Source organism: Hyla sarda, chromosome 1, assembly GCF_029499605.1.
Source record: "Hyla sarda isolate aHylSar1 chromosome 1, aHylSar1.hap1, whole genome shotgun sequence".
In the NCBI taxonomy this organism is placed as follows: domain Eukaryota; kingdom Metazoa; phylum Chordata; class Amphibia; order Anura; family Hylidae; genus Hyla; species Hyla sarda.
In genome coordinates, this window is record NC_079189.1 from 96468276 (window position 1) to 96485428 (window position 17153).

General features: G+C 45.2%; 1 protein-coding gene across 2 annotated transcripts in view; it reads left to right on the top strand.

Annotated features, from left to right (window-relative positions):
- Positions 1–269: 269 nt before the first annotated feature.
- The window catches only part of CEP135 (centrosomal protein 135), an 84375-nt gene continuing 67491 nt past the window's right edge, over positions 270–17153 (top strand). The window contains exon 1 of one of the 2 annotated variants that reach the window (XM_056558368.1): positions 270–515. The gene's annotated coding sequence lies outside the window, so the exon portion shown is untranslated. Of the gene's footprint in view, positions 516–10288; positions 10362–17153 lie in introns of those variants that run through there. The other variant, XM_056558373.1, reaches the window with a different exon arrangement.

Genomic DNA, 17153 nt, shown 5'->3' on the forward strand with positions numbered 1-17153 from the left:
TGCACCAGCTGGAGATACACTGTATGTATTTAGCATTACGCTGATGATTTCCCTGCATGGAGTTTACACGAACCATAACAAAGTGTGACAGGCTGTCACTGGCATCAGCTTTCAGCTCTACCGACCATTGTAGAATAACAAGGGCGTGGCTTCCTGTCACTCATATCCATGGGCGTGGTTTACCTCTGTACACGCGCACACACACTAGGGCGGGGTTTTATGTCATCCAGCAGGTCCCGCCCTAAGGAAAGCATGTGACAGACGTTAGGTGACGTCACACGACTCGAGGGGCGGACAGGGAAGGGTTGCTATGAGTAACGGGTGGTGCGCCGCTCAAGCCCTGGCCCGGCTTCCTGCGCGCCATTTTTAAACCGCGTCTCTGCCCGCCGTCCCCATCCCCAACATATCCCATAGTCCCTCACTGTGACCTCCGGCGTCTATGTCCGTCCCAGTCCAGTAGCGGACATGAGGCCTTAAGAGTCGGCTGTGACGGTAGACATCCCTGTCCTGAGCCGGTAGGTCACGTATTTATTATTACAACATGCACGTTATTATAGCGTGAGCGGCGGAGACGCAAGCGGTTTGTTTACGTCATAGTGACGTGTAGGATATACCGTACGAGCTGTGTGGGGTGAAGCAGCGACCCAATCTGGGGCAACACCCCCCCCCCCCCCCCCAAAAAAAAAAATGCATGATGAGAGTTTGTTTTGCAGCAGTAGTAGTAGTGCCTGAGCATGATGGGGGTTGTAGTTGTGCAACAGCTGGGGAGCTGAACATTGTCAGGGCTTAATGGGGGTTGCAGTTCTTGCTACGGCTACAAAGTCTGAGGGCATGATGGGGGTTGTAGTTTAACAGCTGTTTAGTCTAAGGTTATCATGGCATGATGGAGATTGTAGTTTGGCAACAACTAGAGAAGCCCAGGTTAGGAATCTGATATAAAGGATTTCTTATAATGCAGAATAAAGCTATGACCAGACAGTGACTACAGCAGGCAGGATATCTGCACAACCACACATTAGCACTACATCTAATGTCACATGGCCACAATTCACCATAGAGCGTTGTCTTATACTCTTCAGGATCGTGGGAGCGGAAGGAATTACAATAAAATATCATCCATGACTGACCTCCAAGGCTTCTTTTAGAGTTGTCCAGTTTTCTTTTTCTTTCCTCCATTAGTCAGGAGTGTACTGGAGCTGCTGAAGCACCCATAGAGATGAAATGGGCACTGTCAGATTCAAAAACATTTCATGTTGTACATCTTGTCAAAACATTAACCCCTTAAAGGGGTACTCTGCACCCCTAGACATCTTATCCCCTATCCAAAGGATAGGGGATAAGATGTCAGATCGCCAGGGTCCTGCTGCTGGGGACCCCGGGGATCTCGGCTGCAGCACCCACCTGTACGGCTTCCACCTCACACCGGCAACGCTGGAGGCTTCGGATCCCGACCACAATGGCGGACAAGCGTGACGTCACGACTCCGCCCCGTGTGATGTCACGCCCCACCCCCTTCAATGCAAGGCTATGGGAGGGGGCGTGATAGACCTCCCATAGACTTGCATTGAGGGGACGGGGCGTGATGTCACAATGGGCGGAGTCGTGACATCACGCTCGTCCGCCATTGTGGTCGGGATCCGAAGCACAGGTGGGTGCTGCAGCCGGGACCCCGGCGATCTGACATCTTATCCCCTATCCTTTGGATAGGGGATAAGATGTCTAGGGGTGCGGAGTACCCCTTTAAGGACCCAGCCAATTTTCAGTGTAGGACCCGGCCATTTTTTGCACATCTGACCACTGTCACTTTAAGCATTAATAACTCTGGGATGCTTTTACCTTTCATTCTGATTCCGAGAGAGTTTTTTCGTGACATATTCTACTTTGTTAGTGGTAAATTTTTGTCCATACTTGCATCATTTCTTGGTGATTTTAAATTTTTCTAACTTTGAAGCTCTCTGCTTGTAAGGAAAATGGACATCCCAAATATATGTATATATTGATTCACATATACAATATGTCTACTGTATGTTTGCATCATAAAGTTTTACTTTTGGAAGACATCAGAGGGCTTCAAAGTTCAGCAGCAATTTTCCAATTTTTCACAAAATTTTCAAAATCTGAATTTTTCCAGGACCAGTTCAGTTTTCAAGTGGATTTGAAGGGCTTTCATATTAGAAATACCCCACAAATGACCCCATTATAAAAACTTCACCCCTCAAAGTATTCAAAATGACATTCAGTAAGTGTGTTAACCCTTTAGCTGTTTCATAGGAATAGCAGCAAAGTGAAGGAGAAAATTCAAAATCTTAATTTTTTCCCCCCCACATTTACCATTTTTACAAAAGGTCATGGGAGAAAATGCCCCCCAAAATTTGCAACCCATCTCTTCTCAGTATGGAAATATCCAATGTTAGGATGTAAAATGCTCTGCGGGCGAACTACAATGCTCAGAAGAGAAGGAGTCCCATTTGGCTTTTGGAAAGCAAATTTTGCTGAAATGGTTTTTTTTTTTTTTTTGGGGGGGGGGGGGCATGTCGCATTTACAGCAAAAACAGCAAAAACAGCAAAAAAAAAAATCACATGGCATGCTATTTTGGAAACTACACCCCTCAAGGAACGTAACAAGGGGTCCAGTGAGCCTTAACACCTCACACGTGTTTCACAACTTTTTGTTAAAGTCGGATGTGTAAATGAAAAAAAAATAATTTTCACTAAAATGCTGGGTTTTCCCCAAATTTTACATTTTTACAAGTGGTAATGGGAGAAAATGACCACCAAAATTTGTAACCCCTTCTGAGTATGGAAATACCCCATGTGTGGACGTCAAGTGCTCTGCTGGCGAACTACAATGCTCAGAAGAGAAGGAGCGCCGTTGAGCTTTTGGAAAGGGAATTTGTTTGGAATGGAAGTCAGGGGCCATGTGCGTTTACAAAGCCCCCCATGGTGCCAGAACAGTGGACCCCCCCCCCAATGTGACCCCATTATGGAAACTACATCCCTCACAGAATTTAATAAGGGGTGCAGTGAGCATTTACACCCCACTGGCGTTTGACAGATCTTTGGAACAGTGGGCTATGCAAATGAAAAATTACATGCTGGGAGATGTAGTTATGCAACAGCTGGAGGTACGCAACTACAACTCCCAGCATGCCGAGACAGCTATTTGGGCATGCGGGGATTTGCAGTTTTGCAACATCTGGAGAGCTACAGTTTTGAGACCACTGCACAGTGAATTCCAAACTGTGGCCCTCCAGATGTTGCAAAACTACAAATCCCAGCATGCCCAAACAGCTGTGTGGGCATGCTATGAGTTGTAGTTTTGCAAGATCTGGAGGGCTACAGTTTAGAGACCACTTTATAGTGGTCTCAAACTGTAGCCCTCCAGCTGTTGCAAAACTACAAATTCCAGCATGCCCAAAGAGCTGTCTGGGCATGCTGAGAGTTGTAGTTTTGCAACATCTGGAGGGCTACACTTTAGAGACCACTTTATAGTTGTCTCAAACTGTAGCCCTCCAGATGTTGCTAGGCAACTCACCGGCTTCCGTCCTCTGCTGTAGCCGATCTCCGACACCGATTGTCGCCACCGCCGCAGATGGGTAAGTGGACATTGGCGCCGGTCCCCTTCGGTTTCCCCGTTCTGCCCCGCCTATTGTGGGTGGGCAGAACAGGGAAACCAAAAGTTAACCCCACCACCCCCACCAATAGGCGGGGTGGCACACCTGCCACCTCCTATCCCTTCAGGGGGGATCGTGGGTGTCTTGGACAACCGTGATCCCCCTTATTTTCCGGGTCACCATAGACCCGTATGACCCGGAATTGCACAAATCGCCGGTGTGAATTCACCGGCGATTTTCTGCGATTGCTGACATTGGGGGGGGGGGGGGGGCGGCATTTGCACGGGGTGCCTGATGATCGATATCAGCAGTCACCCCGGTCCGGTCCCCGCCCGGCGTGTGGCGGGGACCGAAATTCCCACAGCCGTACATGTACGTCATGGGTCCTTAATTACCAGGGTCCCATGACGTACCGGTACAACATGGGTCCTGAGCAGGTTAAAGGGGTATTCCGGGATCTAAGCTTTTATCCTCTATCCAGAGGATAGGGGATAAAATGTCTGATCGCAAGGGTCCCTCCGCTGGGACCCCCCATGTTCTCCCTGCAGCAACCGCATTGTATGCAGGGCTGCGTCTCCAGTGTCTATGGGAGGAGGCGTGGCGTCACATCTCCAGTCTCGGAAACCCAGAAGATTCCGACACTGGAGGTGCAGCCCCGCATACAATGCGGGTGCTGCAGGGAGATCGCAAGGGTCCCCCGCGTACAGACATTTTATCCCCTATCCTCTGGATAGGGGATAAAAGCTTAGATCCCAGAATACCCCTTTAACCTTTCTAATATACTTTGTAAGAAAATTTTATTTCCTTTTTATAGAAATCATGGCTTTGTCCAAGGTGAAGCACAAGCATGGACAAAGTCCAGTAAGTGAGGGTGGACTATCACTCCTGCGTGCTCTCTCCTGTGTGATAGGACTCCTGCGTGCTCTCTCCTGTGTGATAGGACTCCTCTGTGCTCTCTCCTGTCTGATAGGACTCCTCTGTGCTCTCTCCTGTCTGATAGGACTCCTCTGTGCTCTCTCCTGTCTCATAGTGCTCCTCTGTGCTCTCTCCTGTCTGATAGGACTCCTCTGTGCTCTCTCCTGTCTGATAGGACTCCTCTGTGCTCTCTCCTGTCTGATAGGACTCCCCTATGCTCTCTCCTGTCTGATAGGACTCCCCTGTGCTCTCTCCTGTCTGATAGGACTCCTCTGTGCTCTCTCCTGTCTGATAGGACTCCCCTGTGCTCTCTCCTGTCTGATAGGACTCCTCTGTGCTCTCTCCTGTCTGATAGGACTCCTCTGTGCTCTCTCCTGTCTGATAGGACTCCCCTGTGCTCTCTCCTGTCTGATAGGACTCCTCCGTGCTCTCTCCTGTCTGATAGGACTCCTCTGTGCTCTCTCCTGTCTGATAGGACTCCTCTGTGCTCTCTCCTGTCTGATAGGACTCCTCTGTGCTCTCTCCTGTCTGATAGGACTCTTCTGTGCTCTCTCCTGTCTCATAGGACTCCTCTATGCTCTCTCCTGTCTGATAGGACTCCTCTGTGCTCTCTCCTGTGTGATAGTACTCCTCTGTGCCCTCTCCTGTCTGATAGTACTCCTCTGTGCTCTCTCCTGTTTTATAGCACTCCTCTGTGCTCTCTCCTGTCTGATAGCACTCCTCTGTGCTCTCTCCTGTCTGATAGTACTCCTCTGTGCTCTCTTCAGTCTGATAGGACTCCCCTGTGCTCTCTCCTGTCTGATAGGACTCCCCTGTGCTCTCTCCTGTCTGATAGGACTCCCCTGTGCTCTCTCCTGTCTGATAGGGCTCCTCTGTGCTCTCTCCACCCTCGCTTATGATTTCTATAAAAAGGAAATAAAATTTAAAGGAGAACTCCAGAATAGGAAAATTATCATCCATACTGCCGGCAGTAAAAAAAATAAACAGGTACATACCTTCCTTCGCTCCTGTGGTAACCGGCTCCGGCCTCCGCCACAATCCTCTTCCTGGTTGCCGGTGGTCGGCGAGCCATACTGCACTCATCCAATCACCGGCCGCAACAAAGTCCCGACTCGTCCGGCGATAGGCTGAGCGGCAGTGGGACGTCACCCTGCCGCTCAACCTATCGCTGGCCGAGTCGGGGCTTCGCTGCGGCCGGTGATTGGCTGAATGCAGTATGACTCGCTGGCAACCAGGAAGAGGATCGTGGCGGAGGCCGGAGACAGTTACCGGAGGAGCGAAGGAAGTTATGTACCTGTTTATTTTTTTACTGCCGGCAGTATGGACGATTAATTTTCCTATTCTGGAGTTCTCCTTTAATGTTTTGTCAAGATGTACAACCAGGGCTGTGGAGCCGGAGTCGAGGAGTTGGACGAAAATTTGGTTACCTGGAGTCGGCAAACAATGCACCGACTCCGGCTCGTACTAAATTTTGATTGAAATTATAAAAAAATAGAGCAAGTTTAAATGTCCCAATTAACAAAAAGTTATAATTAATGACTTCTCTACTGTAAGAATAAAGATATACTTTCAGTACCTAATCCTGACCATGTAAATCGTTTTTATTTATTTATTTATTTATTTATTTTTTATGTGTCTAGCACCTTTATTTATTTTTTATTACACTTGTAATTTAGCTCACTAGTCTGAATTCCTCTCAAAGGGAGGAGGTGTGGCCTCACTGTGCAGGTCTCCGCCCCCTCCCTCAGTATGCTGTCTGTTCACATCTCCCCTAGCATTAGCAAAACTACAACTCCCAGCTTGTCCTCACTGACAGTAGCGGGACACAAGCTGACAGTGGGAGGATTTTTCCTCCAGCTATGAGCCCTGCGCTGACAGCTGTCAATCAAGGAAGTGTGTCCATGACATAGGTGAAGACTCACCGGACACAGCAGGACTAGTATGTTTCCAAGCAAGCAGGCGGGGGGGGGGGGGGGAGTTGTTTGATTGGCTTTTTCAGTATGAAATACTGAAAATTTTCTAATGAAAGCAATTGCAAAACCTATTGGCTTTACAATACAGGGGTGTGGAAATAAAAAAAAAAAAAACTACTTGTCCAAGGGACTAAAGTGGAACACAATCTACTTGTCCCTCAAGAAAATCCTCTTGTCCTGGTAGATAAAATAATTTCAACCAAAATAGTACGATCCCCCCCACTAGACCACCAGGGATGTATATAAGATCCCTTTAGACACTGCTGTCAACTTTAACAGCGGTTATCTAATGGTTTAATAGCGGCCCCGGTGATCTAACATGCCAGGCTATTAGCGGCGGGAGAGCTGTAGATCCTTTTACACCTGAGGCAAACCCAGAAAAGTCTAGATGTAACTTTTTGATCACCTTATAAAAAATTTCTCATATGAAGTGACCAAAAATACATTTACACCGTTCACCGTATGCTTTAATTAACATTTCCACATGCAGCGATACCACTTATGTTTATTTTTGTACATTATTTTTATTTAAAGAAAATTGGAAACTTTTATTAGGAAAGGGGCTTATTCACATATATACGCACTTTTAAAAATATTTTAATCACTATTTTTCAGTCTTCATAGGGACTTATAAATGGAGTCTTTTGGTTGGAAAACACTGAACGCCGCTGTGTTACTGAGGGGTGTTCTGCTTCTCCAGTTTGTGGTGCATTTTATTTACTCTAATTTATGTGTCAGTAAAAGCTGGAATTTGTATTTAGTTACTAGATAACTACAACACCCAGCATGCCATGATACAGCCTATGGTGGAATGAGTGTTGCAGCACGTTGCACTGTATAGTATTACAGTTAAGGTTATTGTGTAACATGCTGGGAGTTGTAGTTTTGGTTCGTGTCAGCTGCAGAGCCATAGGCTGTGTCAAGGAATACTGGGAATTGCAGTTAGTAACTACAACACCCAGCATGCCCTGATGCAGTCTATGGCTCTGCAGCTGACACAAACCAAAACTACAACTCCCAGCATGTTACACTTTATAGTTCTACAGTTCAGGTTATGGTGCAACATGCTGGAAGTTGTAGTTTTGTTCGGGCCGTGTTTGCGTGCATCCGTGGGGCTCTTGGTCGGCAGGCGAGTAGGAAGGGGCGGGATTCTGGGGGTGCAATTTACAGTGCGTGGCCAGAAGCCACTAAAAATAAAGACACGGGCCCTTGGGCACTGCCCTAATGCCCGACGTATATAGAAATCAAGACAAAAAAAGACAACCGGGAGGCAGCGCCTCGTGTATTACTCTTGGCAGGTGAGGGAACCAAACAGTATGCTGGATACACACCCAGGACTTAAGTCAGGGTGGCCGCTCACCTTTAAAGTAGAAAAATTGCGCATATCACCCCTTAATTGGGGTACCAAATGGCGTTGGATGAGCTGCCAAGCCTGATGGTCACAGGAGCAGATCTACGCCCTGTAGGAACTGGAATACTTGTAGTAAGAAAAAGGACCAATAGATCCAGGCGCTGCTCTATCCAGGTATACACAGGATGCAGGTAAGTATTCTTAACCAAGCAATTTTATTTATTACAAAACAACAAAAGGATCATGACGCGTTTCGGGGTAAATTCCCCTTCCTCAAATGATCTAGATCATTTGAGGACGGATAATTTACCCCGAAACGCATCATGATCCTTTTGTTGTTTTGTAATAAATAAAATTGCTTGGTTAAGAATACTTACCTGCATCCTGTGTATGCCTGGATCTATTGGTCCTTTTTCTTCCTACAAGTATTCTAATGCCTGACGTGTCAGTCCTCCCCTGTACAAAACATTCATGCATACACATATCATACATACACTGGCCACTGCCCCATATCATACACACACACACACACCACTGCCCCCCCCCACATCATACATTACAAACACACATCACGCATACATCATACACTCACACCATACATATGCACACATCATACATACACCCGCCGCTGCCCCCATCATACATTACATACACACATACATCATACACACATACACTCACACCATACATATGCACACATCATACATACACCCGCCGCTGCCCCACCACATCATACATTACATACATCATACACACATAAGAGATGTGTGGAATTCTCAGCTCACCCTCAGAGGCCCCAAGGCGCACGGACTGTGCGAGGCAGCACCACTTAGCAAGATAAGAAACTGTGCCAGGATACGTGCAAAACAGGTTCTTTATTGCTTTAAAACGCCATAACAGGGGTCAGAGTGTGACTCGTTTCACACTCACCTAACACACCTGAAACGCGTCACACTCTGACCCCTGTTATGGCGTTTTAAAGCAATAAAGAACCTGTTTTGCACGTATCCTGGCGCTGGACATCCAGTTTCTTATCATACACACATACACTCACACCATACATATGCACACATCATACATACACCTGCCGCTGCCCCCCCCCATATCATACATTACATACATACACACATCACACATACAGACATCATACACATACACACAGACATCATACACATATCACATACACAGACATGATACACATCACACATACATCACACATCACACATACATCATACACATACATCCACTCACACCATACATATGCACACATCATACATACACCCGCCGCTGCCCCCCTACATCATACATACACGCACATACACACATCACACAGACATCATACGCAGACATCATACGCACATACGCAGACATCATACGCACATACGCAGACATCATACGCACGTACGCAGACATCATACGCACGTACGCAGACATCATACGCACGTACGCAGACATCATACGCACGTACGCAGACATCATACGCACGTACGCAGACATCCACTCACACCATACATATACAACCACCCTTCCTGCCGCCGCCTGCATTCTTGGCCTCCTCACCTGAGCTGGCCATAAGTGGACATCAGAGCTGTGGTCCCGGCACAATAAAGACCCGCCGGCCGGTGTGAGGTTGCATGGGTTTGAAAATCTCACCTCACACCGGACGTCCTCTCTCCCCTCACCCGCTGTGTTTTCCCCGTGCAAACTTTTAACCTCCCCGTGGTAGATTAGGTCCTGTGGAGACAGAGCAGGGGTAGGGGATGAGCTGTGTGCGGGGGAGGAGCAATGTGCAGGGGAGGGGAGGAGCTGTGTACCGAGCTGTGTACGTCCTCGCTCTCCCCCTGTTTCTTGTGTAATGTAGAGCTGCGTCCTCCGGGAGGGGAGATAGGGGGGCTCTGCGGTCAGCTGGGGGCAGCCGCCCCCTACATACACCCTGAGCGCCGGTGTGAGGTGCAGACTTGTATCCGCTCCTGTGCCTCACTCCGGCATTAAAGAAAAGTACAGGGGAAGTCGGTCTGTCCCTGCTTGCCCGATACAGGGCTAAATCTATAAAAATAAAATTCACCTGCCCGGCGCCCAGAACTACTTGTCCTGGGCGTTGGGCGATAGGATTTCCACATCCCTGCAATATATCAAAAGTTTTTGTACCTGACAGGGCCCATTTAAGTAAATATGTTTTTTCCAGGACTAGAGACACTTGTATAAGTGAAGGGAATGGAGGGTCAATAGTTCAAGACTGAAGTTGTAAACCATTGGAAAAACTGCTGCCATTCAGCTAAGGCTATAAAAACTTGTAAACTCCGATTGTTAGATTAAACTTTAAACATGACTATGGGATTCTACTAGGGAAATCATGTTTTATAATAAATGCCCCTTCCTGGGTCCTCCCACTGCCTTATCTTCAGCAGCAGATCAGCACACAAAAAGAAGGCAGCAGCTTCTGCCCAACTACCTCTCTTTCTAGAAGAGATTAGAAGAACTTGGTGGAACAGCTTCTTGGATTCAACTGTAAGTGTTTATAAATGCATTTGCATATTAATACAGAGGAGTCGGAAGTACAAAACCTCTGGAGTCGGAACCTTTATCTACCGACTCCACAGCCGTGGTTCTGGCACCATAGGGGCTTCCTAAATGTGACATGCCCCCCCAAAAACCATTTCAGAAAAACTCACTCTCCAAAATGTCGCTTCTTCCCTTCTGAGCCCTCTACTGCGCCTGCTGAACACTTTACATACACATATGAGGTATTTCCTTACTCTAGAGAAATTGGTTTACAAATTTTAGGGTGATTTCTCTACAAGAACATGCGAGTGTAAAAAAAAATGAAGATTTTGAATTTTCTCCTTCACTTTGCTGCTATTCCTGTGAAACACCTAAAGGGTTAACACACTGAATATAATTTTGAATACTTTGGGGGTGCAGTTTTTATAATGGGGTCATTTATGGGGTATTTCTAATATGAAGGCCCTTCAAATCCACTTCAAAACTGAACTGGTCCCTGAAAAATTCCGATTTTGAAAATTTTGTGACAAATTGGAAAATTGCTGCTGAACTTTGAAGCCATCTGATGTCTTTCAAAAGTGAAACCAAGAAAGGAAGCAAGTAACAACGAAAATTTACCACTATGTTAAAGTAGAATATGTCACGAAAAAACTATCTCGGAATCAGAATAATCGGTAAAAGCATCCCATTAATGCATAAAGTGACAGTGGTCAGAATTGCAAAAAAGGGCTCAGTCCTTAAGGGGTTAACGTGAAACTAGGCTGAGTCCTTAAGGGGTTAAATTTCACCCCACAAATAATGTTTGGTTTTTTTTATTCCGATTTTGTGTACAATTGGTGACACAAAAACAAGACCTTTTATATGGGTCTATAGGTGCAAAATTAAAAGCAATATGATTTTTATAAAGGGAGGAGTGCAAAAACGAAACATGTCCTGGTCCTTTAACCCCTTCCCGCTATAGGAGGTATGCATACGTCCCAGAATCCGACACGTTCGCGCAATGGGTCGTATGAATACGTCCTAGCGATCTCCTGCACTGCCGCGGGCAGCGCAGGAGATCGGCAGCGGGACCCAGCTGTCAATCACAGCCGTAGTCCCGCCGCAGCTGCCGGGGCCGCGATCGCACTGGTCCCTGCAGCATTAACCCCATAGATGCCGTGAACAATCCTGATCACAGCATCTATGGTGTTGACAGGGGGAGCGCTCTCCCCCTGTTCACCAGCGTCGGCGCCGCGATATGATCGCGGGTTGCCGTTGGTTGCTATGGCAGCAGGAGGTCAGATCATGACCTCCTGTCTGCCTACTACGGATGCCTGTGAGATCCAGCCAGAGGCTGGATCGCGCAGGCTGTAGTGTGTGCAGCTCATCAGGTCATACTGTGCTGCAGTACAAATGTATTGCAGCATAGTATAACCTGTAAAAAGTGTAAAAAAATGTAATAAAATGTTCTTCAATAAAAGTATGAAGTGTAAAAAATAAAAGCCCTGTATTATCACCAAAAAAGATCAAAAACACAAATCAGTATTGCCACTTCCATAATGACGTGTACTATAAAACTATAATGTAAATTATCCCGTACGCTGAACCCCGTAAAAAAAAAAAAAAAAACAAAACGCAAAATTCGCCAATTTTGGTACAAATAGCAGAATATAAAAAGATCAAAAGGTAGCATGTATCGCAAATATTATACCAATGAAAATTACAGCTCATCCCACAAAAAATAAGCCCTTAATGGCATTGGATGAAAAATAAAAGTTACGGCTGTTGGAAAATGAATGGCAGAAAAATAATTTTGCTCAGAAAAGGAAAAAGAACATAGAAAGCTATATAATATGGGTATCGCCATAATCGTACTGACCCACAGAATAAATATAACATCAATTTTACCGCACAGCGTACACCATAAAAAAAATGCAAGAAATTTTCCAGTTATTCACAATATTTTGGAGTTTTTCAAACAAATTTCTGCATGTGTCAACAAATATGCACCACTTTTATATAAAGTACAATATGTCATGAAAAAAGATATCAGAATCGCTCCACGCAAAAAGCGTTTAAAGTTATTACCATTTAAAGGGACACATGTCAAATAATAAAAAATAAAAAAAAAGCCTGGTCATTAAGGTAAAAAATGGGTCTGTCCTTAAGGGGTTAAAGGGGTACTCCACTGGGAAAAATGTTTTTTTTAAATCAACTGGTGCCAGAAAGTTAGAAATTTGTAAATTACTTCTATTAAATAAATATTAATCCTTCCAGTATTTATCAGCTGCTGTTACGATCCACAGGAAGTTCTTTTCTTTTTGAATTTCCTTTCTGTCTGACCACATTGCTCTATGCTGACACCTCTGTCCATTTTAGGAACTGTCCAGAGCAAGAGAGGTTTTTTATGGTGATTTGCTCTGGACAGTTCCTAAAATGGACAAACGTGTCAGCAGAGAGCATTGTGGTCAGGCAGAAAGGAAATTCAAAAAGAAAACCACTTCTTGTGGATCATACGGCAGCGGATAACTACTGGAAGGATTTAGATTTTTTAATAGAAGTCATTTACAAATCTGTTTTAACTTTCTGGCACCAGTTGATTTTAGGCTGCTTTCACACTATAAAAACTCATCCGTTACAAACGTCCGTTAGAAAAGCCATGGTAAACGGCCGCTAAAGAATCCCATTAATCCCATGGGATTTTTTGATTATCCTTTATGACCTGTTATAGTCTGTCATGAATAACGGACGTTAGTTGTGACGGAAGAAATAACGGCACATGCGCTAATTTTTCTTCCATCACAAGAAACGGGTAAATTAACGGACGTTATTTTTAACATTGAAGTCTATGGCAAACGGATGAGCCTTTATGCCATCCGTTTGCACACAGTTTATTATATCCGTTATTACTTCTGAGCATGCTCAGAAGAGGTGACATCAGCAGACTCCTGCAGTGCTGAGGGACTACTACTACTCACATCATAGAACAGACTTGTTTCCTTGATGGGAGTAGTAAATCCCTGGCTGCGGGAGTCTGCAGACAGCTGGGGAGGCCAGATTAGTGTTTGTACTACAACCCCCATCATGGAACAGAGTCTGTTCCATGATGGGGGTTGTAGTACAGGGGCTGAGGGATTGATCGCATCGGGTTTCACTTCTGAGACCCGACTGGCCGATCAGGGCTCTCAGCGAGAGATTGGAAAATGAACTGTGAGAGTAGCAGGGGCCAAAGAGCACTGTGGAGAGGACGGCAGGGAGAAGAGATGCGAGGGCACATATACATGCGCTGCGGGGGTATATATTTAATGTGCCAGCGGGTAAATATTTAATGCGCAGGCGGGGGTCATACCTAATGCGCTGCGGGGGGCTAGATATATAGGCTATATGTCTGCGCCCCCCCCCCCTCTACAACGCTATATATCTTGCCCCCCCACAGTGCACTTTGGCCCCTGCTATTCTCAAAGTTCATTTTTCAATCTCTCGCTGAGAGCCCTGATCGGCCATTCAGGGCTTCCCATGGGGGATTAAAAAATGAAAGTTAAAACACACTGATACATGGCAGGGTTGCGGAGCTTGCCGCCCGCTCCCCTGCTTAATAACTTTTGTTTGCATCGGGTCTCAGAAGTGAAACCCGGTGCGATCAATCTCTCAGCCCCTGTACTGCAACCCCCATCATGGAACAGAGTCTGTTCCATGATGGGGGTAGTAGTACAAGCACTAATGTAGCCTCCCCAGCTGTCTGCAGACTCCTGCAGCCAGGGAATTTCTTCTTCCATCATGGAAACAAGTTGGTTCCATGATGGGAGCAGTAGTAGTCCCGGCTGTGGGAGTCTGTAGGCAGAGGTGTTTGGCCATACATGAGGGATAACGGTAACGGATGAATATTTAATCGGCCGTTAGCACCCTTTATTTCATCCATTATTAAACGGACATTTAATAACGGATGAATGCTCATAGTGTGAAAGCAGCCTAAGAAAGTGGAATACCCCTTTTTAGGCCAAAAAGGGCTTGGTCCTTAAGAGGTTAAAAAAGCATCATTACCTGCAAAAACAAATTTACATATGGCTACATCACCCAAAAGAAGGAGGAAATATATAAAGGGTGGGCCATTTATATGGATACACCTTAATAAAACGGGAATGGTTGATGATATTAACTTCCTGTTTGTGACACATTAGTATATGTGAGGGGGGAAAGTTTTCAAGATGGGTGGTGACCATGGCGGCAATTTTGAAGTCGGCCATTTTGAATCCTACTTTTGTTTTTTCAATAGGAAGAGGGTCATGTGACACATCAAACTTATTGGGAATTTCACAAGAAAAACAATGATGTGCTTGGTTTTAACGTAACTTTATTCTTTCATGAGTTATTTACAAGTTTCTGACCTTTATAAAATGTGTTCAATGTGCTGCCCATTGTGTTGGATTGTCAATGCAACCCTCTTCTCCCACTCTTCACACACTGATAGCAACATCGCAGGAGAAATGCTAGCACAGGCTTCCAGTATCCATAGTTTCAGGTGCTGCACATCTCGTATCTTCACAGTATAGACAATTGCCTTCAGATGACCCCAAAGATAAAAGTCTAAGGGGGTCAGATCGGGAGACCTTGGGGATCATTCAACTGGCCCACGACAACCAATCCACTTTCCAGGAAAATGTTCATCTAGGAATGCTCGGACCTGACACCCATAATGTGGTGGTGCACCATCTTGCTGGAATAACTCAGGGAACGGGCCAGCTTCAGTGCATAAAGAGGGAAACGCATCATCATGTAGCAATTAACCCCTTAACGACGCAGGACATATATTTACGTCCTGTGCCGGCTCCCGCGATATGAAGCGGGATCGCGCCGCGATCCCGCATCATATCGCGTCTGTCCCGGCGCTCATCAACGGCCGGGACCCGCGGCTAATACCACACATCGCCGATCGCGGCGATGTGCGGTATTAACCCTTTAGAAGTGAAAGTTTCGCTTCTAAAGTTTCGCTTCTAAAGTGAAAGTGACCCGGCTGCTCAGTCGGGCTCTTCGGGACCGCCGCGGTGAAATCGCGGCGTCCCGAACAGCTGACCGGACACCGGGAGGGCCCTTACCTGCCTCCTCGGTGTCCGATCGGCGAATGACTGCTCCGTGCCTGAGATCCAGGCAGGAGCAGTTAAGCGCCGATAATACTGATCACAGGCGTGTTAATACACGCCTGTGATCTGTGTAAAAGATCAGTGTGTGCAATGTTATAGGTCCCTATAGGACCTATAACACTGCAAAAAAAAAAGTGTTAATAAAGGTCCTTTAACCCCTTCCCTAATAAAAGTTTGACTCATCCCCCTTTTCCCATAAAAAAATAAAACAGTGTAAAAAAAATAAATAAATAAACATATGTGGTATCGCCGCGTGCGTAAATGTCCAAACTATAAAAATATATCATTAATTAAACCGCACGGTCAATGGCGTACGCGCAAAAAAATTCCAAAGTCCCAAAAAGCGTATTTTGGTCACTTTTTATACCATTAAAAAATGAATAAAAAGTGATCAAAAAGTCCGATCAAAACAAAAATCATACCGATAAAAACTTCAGATCACAGCGCAAAAAATGAGTCCTCATACCGCCCTGTATGTGGAAAACTAAAAAAGTTATAGGGGTCAGAAGAAGACATTTTTAAACGTATAAATTTTCCTGCATATAGTTATGATTTTTTCCAGAAGTGCGACAAAATCAAACCTATATAAGTAGGGTATTATTTTAACCGTATGGACCTACAGAATAATAAGGTGTCATTTTTACCGAAATATGCACTGCGTAGAAACGGAAGCCCCCAAAAGTTACAAAATGGTGTTTTTTCTTCGATTTTGTCGCACAATGATTTTTTTTTTCCGTTTCGCCATGCATCTTTGGGTAAAATGATTAATGTCACTGCAAAGTGGAATTGGCGACGGAAAAAATAAGCCATAATATGGATTTTTAGGTGGAAAATTGAAAGGGTTATGATTTTTAAAAGGTAAGGAGGAAAAAACGAAAGTGCAAAAACAGAAAACCCCTGAGTCCTTAAGGGGTTAAGCATATCCAGTGGCCTTGAGGTTTCCATTGATGAAGAATGGCCCCACTATCTTTGTACCCCATGTACCACACCATACCATCAATTTTTGTGTTCCAACAGTCTTGGAGGGATCTATCCAATGTGGGTTAGTGTCAGACCAATAGCGGTGGTTTTGTTTGTTAACTTCACCATTCACATAAAAGTTTGCCTCATCACTGAACAAAATATTCTGCGTAAACTGAGGGTCCTGTTCCAATTTTTGTTTTGCCCATTCTGCAGCACCTGAAACTGCGGATACTGGAAGCCTGTGCTAGCATTTCTCCTGCGCTGTTGCTATCAGTGTGTGAAGAGTGGGAGAAGAGGGTTGCATTGACAATCCAACACAATGGGCAGCACATTGAACACATTTTATAAATGGTCAGAAACTTGTAAATAACTCATGAAAGAATAAAGTTACATTAAAACCAAGCACATCATTGTTTTTCTTGTGAAATTCCCAATAAGTTTGATGTGTCAAATGATCCTCTTCCTATTGAAAAAACAAAAGTTGGATTCAAAATGGCCGACTTCAAAATGGTCGCCATGGTCACCACCCATCTTGAAAAGTTTCCCCCCTCACATATACTAATGTGCCACAAACAGGAAGTTATCACCAACCATTCCCATTTTATTAAGGTGTATCCATATAAATGGCCCACCCTGTGTGTGTGTGTGTGTGTATATATATATATATATATATATATATATATATATATATATATATAGTCTTACAGGTACAAGCTGG